Here is a 6,000-nt window from a genome sequence, read left to right as displayed (position 1 = left end):
AATTAATAACCCCTTCTTGAAACTATAAGCAAAATTATTTATTTTCTATTTTAAGCCTAAGAGAATTTGAGACTCATCAACTAGAGTTTCCTTTTTGTTATAAAACATTTTTTAAGGCATGCCATTTTTTTCTTTATCTTGTCAAGAATTCGTTAATACTATTATTTACACAAAATTCTCAGTCACGACAAGATCAACAGTTTTTAATTGAGTTCCAGTTTATAAATGAAAAAATGATGATTGGAGTTGGAGCTCTCTGTTATATAAAACAGAAGAATACTAATTAAGAACGTGTAATATTTTCCCTGCATAATGCAAAGCGTATAGAAATAATAGTAGTTCAACATGACAACAGCAGCATCAATTCATACCCCTCTTAAACAAACCATCACCTTTGCTACTTTACTATGTCCCTGACCATGTTATATACACTCACATGACAACCTTTAGTGGGTAGAAACAGGCCGCAGCCCATTTATTTGTCACGTTATCAAATTTGCCATTTAACAATAACATATTAATATCACTTAACTTCATAACATAATAACAATAAGCCGCATTGAAGGCTGCATTTGTGGCAGCTATACCTGCCCCCACCCTCAATCAGGTCCCTGAGACTAGTAATTCCCTTTCTCTAACCACCGCCTCCACTTATCACTGGCCTGTGGCTGTAATCCATAGCCTCAGACCTAACCTTCCACCCCATGAACCCCCATTTAACTCCATAATCCTTGGCCGTGACTTTGTTCTTACATCTTCATCAGTATAACCCAATTTAGCTCTTTAAGTAGGGGAGGGCGGGTGGGAGCTGCTGATGTAAAATGGTGGGCAGAGTGACCATCAGGCAATAGGACAAATTGGCATTAAACATTGACATTAGTGGATTTAAAGTTTTGAATTTGGGCTAGAAGCAGATGCTGATGTCACCCCTGGAATAGTTGAGAAATCACTTTCATTTAGTGGGCATGTGTTGATTATCAGCATATCAGCACTGATGTCACAGAGCCCTGTTGATTCAATGATGCCATCACCAAGAGTCCACCCAATGAGTACATGACCAGACGTGTACCCCACACAAGTCCTATCTGGTCAATTGCTGGTTTCCAGGATTAGGGAGTCCAAGTAGGATAAATTAAAACATTTTAGTGGCAATAATGATTAATTGTGTAACTACATACCATACAAAGACTTTGTGCACTACAAACTTTAAGAAGATGAATTTAATATCATTTGAAAGCACATTCAAGATATATAATACGCCTAATAACATTGTCATAAACTACACAAAAAGATTCAAATTGAAATTTGTAGTGAAAGGGGCAGAACAAATAATAATAGACAGTAAACATTAATGCCAGTGGATTTAAAGTTTTGAATTTGGGCTAGAAGCACATGCTGATGAGACCTCAGGAATCGCTGAGAGATCCCTGGCATCTAGTGGGCATGTTTTGATACTCAGCGTGTCACCACTGATGTCTCAGAGCCGTATCAACTCAATGACACCATCATCAAGAGTCCACCCAATGAGTACATGACCAGATCAGACCAGACTTAACTATGTGGTCATATGCTGGTTTCCAGGATTTTGGAGTCCAAGTAGGATAAATTAACATATTTTTTGGCAGCTGTGATTAATTGTGTTATTACATAACATACAAAGACTGTCCAAGGGATTTTTGCACTACAAACTTTAAGAAACCATATCATATTAAACCACATTTAGGCTATATTATATACCCAATAACATTGAATTTGGGCTAGAGGCACATGGAGAAATCCTTGGCATCTAGTGGGCATGTGTTGGTACTTAGTGAGTCAGCACTGATGTCACAGAAACTTATTGACTCAATGACTCCATCATCAAGAGTCCACCAAATAAGCACATGACCAGATGGGTACTCCACACCAGTACAAACTATCTGGTCATATGCTGGTTTCATGGAGCCCAAGTAGGAAAAATTAAAATATTTAGGTTATTCAAAGATTCAAAGTGACATTTCTACGTAACTTTGCATTTTGATTTAAATAACAAATAAAGATTATAATCTCATTAGAATAGGAATACAATACAATACAATAGGAATACAAGCTTTTGTTGCTGGTTATTTTAGTGACACAGAACTGATTTTATTCTAAAAATATTTACAGTTTTTATATCTTTTGAAGAGCTTGGATTATGGAACCAAAGCATGCATTTTAAAATATTTTAAAGCGTATAATACCTAGACCCCAGCCTACTAGTGATACTGTAGCCCAAAGGATTAATACAAGTGTGTGTAAAAGGTACATACATACTGTATTAGAAATAAACAAATGATTCCCATAGCTGTGTTACTTTATGCTTCAAGAGTACTTCTGATTTATTTTTTTACACTTGTGGGCATTGTTTTTTTTATAGAAAATACAGCACTGTCAATAAAGGTAATCTTTAGAAGATGTTAGAAGGGAAAAAATAACACTTGTGACACGATGGAATAATGGGAAATCAATCAAGTGATGGACATCATAAACTTAACATTACCCGCTGGATAAAAATCTCCCATTCTGAACAACACAAGCAAAAGTGAAATATAAGCGTCTGCATTAATCCAGGCATCAAACCGCAGGCATTTCAGAGAGAAGACTTTGTACTGGGTTGATGCACCAAGTCCCCCAAGTCAATCAGATTAAAGTGGACAAGCATCACAGCTTTAATGGTGTGTGCTTAAAAGTATAGAAGCTGTGTTTGACTGCTTTATGTTCTCTCGTTACAGAAACTCCTCAAACCATTCAGCAAGCCTGTGCACATTAGCGATTTCATTGTTTTTGTTTAATTGCTGGTCAGTCATTTTGAGTTTAGCAGCTTTATTGCAGTGTCGGCATGTGAGAGGAGAGGCAATCAAGTACTCCTTTCTTGTTCACTTTGCAATATTTTGCACATTTATCTATGTAGTTATTTCACTGATCCAGAATATAATACTGTTCTATATATTTTTTTCTTGTATGACTTTCCTAGGGTCATCTTTAAAATGTATGTAATTAACAATATTTATTATTATTAGCAAGTATTTATAAAATGTAAAGGTTTTCTGCAGCACTGTTGAATAGAAGGGTAAATTCATCAAACACACAGATTAAATAAAAAATTCTTGGGGATACAGGTGATAATTAGAGCTCACAATCTAAAATGAGAAAGGGTATGAAACAAAAGGTATGGGGTTGGAATGGTCCGGAGTCATAGAAGTGGGATATATGTTATTGAACAGGTAGAAGAAGCTTTTGGTGCATAATGAAGGATAGTGACACCAGACATGGGTAGACTTCTTTAAAAATATGCATTTTAAAGGAGAAGGAAAGGTAAAAACTAAGTAAGCTTTATCAGAAAGGTCTATGTAAATACAGCCATAAGCACTCACAAAAACACTGCACTGAGTTCAAAAGAAACAGGATTTCTTTCTCTTTGTTTTCCTGTGCCAGAGACACCCAGCTCTCTCCTCTCTCCCCTCTCCTGCTCCCCCCCTCCCTCAAGAATGCTAAGAACCCCCTAAGGAATGTGGATCTGAGCCAATCAGCAGAAAGCTTCCTCATAGTATTACTAACTGAGCATGTACACCAGTCTTGGTCATGGTGCAGGAGTGAGGCATTATGGGGACATTCTTTACAGAGCTCAGCGTTTTTTTTCCTATGAGGCTTCTGATCATCTGAATGGGAGAAATATGGAGACTTAAGGGCAGTATTGAGAGAACTGAAGGTATGCTTGCAGCTTAAGATTAACTTTATTGGCCTTTCCTTCTCATTTAAGAGATAATTGAAAGGTTGAAAGAAAGGGACATATGGTACCAGGAAGGAAATTCCATAGCAAGTGTCCAGGGCACAAAACATATCAGGTCAGCTGCTGTCCCCTGTGAACCTTCCTTCCATATTGATCCTTATGTGATGTTTTTTATGAAATAAATATTTTGATACTTTAATCTTAATGCTCCTTAAACACGGGAAGGCCTATTTATCAAAATACACAAATAATTTTAAAAAAAATGTGAAAACTCACCAAACACAAACGTGTTTTTGAATATCCAATCACTTAAAAACAGGAAAGAAAAAAAACTCTACTACTCTTCAGCTATGCACAAATTAACCTTTGTCAGGGTTTGTAGTGTTTTGCATATGTAATTGCTACTCAGTTCTTACTCTTGACATTATACAAAGTTAATTCTGCTCCAGGTCAGATAACTTGTGCTACATTGGGCCAGTTCCAATTTGATTAGAAAATGTATATAAATTAATCCCAGATTTTCCCCGACTTCTATTGAGTTTTTGGGAGATAACCATAAGATACTTTTCCTCACGGAATTTAATCTGACCCATTATTTCATAATCAGTACCAGCAGTCTAAAGAATGGAAATTCTGGGAGAAACACTGTTATCTGGGTAAAAAGGTTTTGCACTAAGCACTTGCTTTATAAATGAACCCAGATGTGTTTTAGGTAGCTATGTGCCAATCACACAATAGAGGGGATCAAGGGACACACCAAGGTCAAGTTAAATTATTTTGCTGTGTGGCCTTTAATAATTTCTTCTGTGATTCATGCCACTTCCACTATTACAATAAATGTACAACCATAGATATATGTGTTATGTCCATGACTGCTGATCAACATAAATGAAATGCTACAGAACTGTAAGACATGTAAAATATTTTCCCTAGGCTACAAGAAATATGAATCTTGTGATGCTGCTGTCGTTCGTGTATATACATGTTTGTGTCTTAGCGGCACACGGGACATATTTCAAACAGCTAAGAAGCGCCAGACACTGCTCTTGCTACTTCCTACAGACTTCAGAGAATACCGATTGAGACCACTGGTTCAGGTGGTCTTAACCCAACAAAGGTTATCAGAGTGTTTTCAGGCTTTAACTCTGCAGGCTAGAAACATCACATGACTCCTATACCTTAAGGACCTTTATCCTTATTGATATTGTCTAAAAACATGGTAGCCCCAGCAACCTAATGCAACTTCCAATTTTTCATTAAATGAAAGGTCACACTGTGCTTTTATAACTTCAGAGCACAGGGCCTTCATTAGAAATATTATATAAAACACAGCAGCAATAGAAAAACCTATCAAATTATACAGTGAACAAATAAAGTTATCACAGCACATATAAGAGCATATTTGTAAGTGTTAATGCAGAAATCCACTTAATTCAAAAAAGGACATAATCAACAATATATGAAAATGTAAAAAATGTTAGATATGATAATATGCATATTATTTAATCATAAGTATTTAGTTTGTTATTGTGACTTGCATGAGGCTATTTTATCACAATAGTCAGGTTATATAATAAAAAAATACAAAGTTTGCCCAGGTGTGTTTACCCATAGCAGCCAATCAGCAGGTAGCATTTACTGGTCACCTGTATCAAAGCAACCATCTTACTAGGAGGGGTTATTGCACCTAGGCAATTATTGCCTTTTATTACATATGGGAATTGATGCCTTTTCTCAGTTCTTGGTTTTAGATTGAATTATAAGGAAAATGAATTAAGGAGGTCTCACATTTCATTTTAATAAAAATTTAGCATTTGGTCTATTTTCTTAACAGATAACAGAAAATGTAATTGTATTATAAACACAAATATAGGATGATGTGGTTTTAATTAAAGGGCATGTCAACCCAAAAAATAAACTTTTGCCTAAGAAAAGAAAACACAATTCTAAGTAAGTTTACTTACTATACATGTATTACAAATTTTCAGTGATTCGATAGCTATTTGTAAATGTAATTGTTATTAAAAGCAGCATTGCTTAACTGCTGGTTATGGCTTTCTAAACAATGGTCTAAATTCAATTTTGATGATAAAGACTTCAGGTCCAGATTTTCCTATAAAGCCAGATAGAATTCAATGAAGAAAATATATCTCACTGTTTATCAAATGGGAACTGACTTGGGAGAAAAAAAATTCTCCTTGAATTGAGCCTCGTCTGTAAGTTGTGTGTTAAATCATAAAATGTTTTCT

The sequence above is a fragment of the Xenopus tropicalis genome, chromosome 2, assembly GCF_000004195.4.
Source record: "Xenopus tropicalis strain Nigerian chromosome 2, UCB_Xtro_10.0, whole genome shotgun sequence".
NCBI lineage: Eukaryota > Metazoa > Chordata > Amphibia > Anura > Pipidae > Xenopus > Xenopus tropicalis.
Note: the sequence above shows the minus strand (reverse complement) of the source record.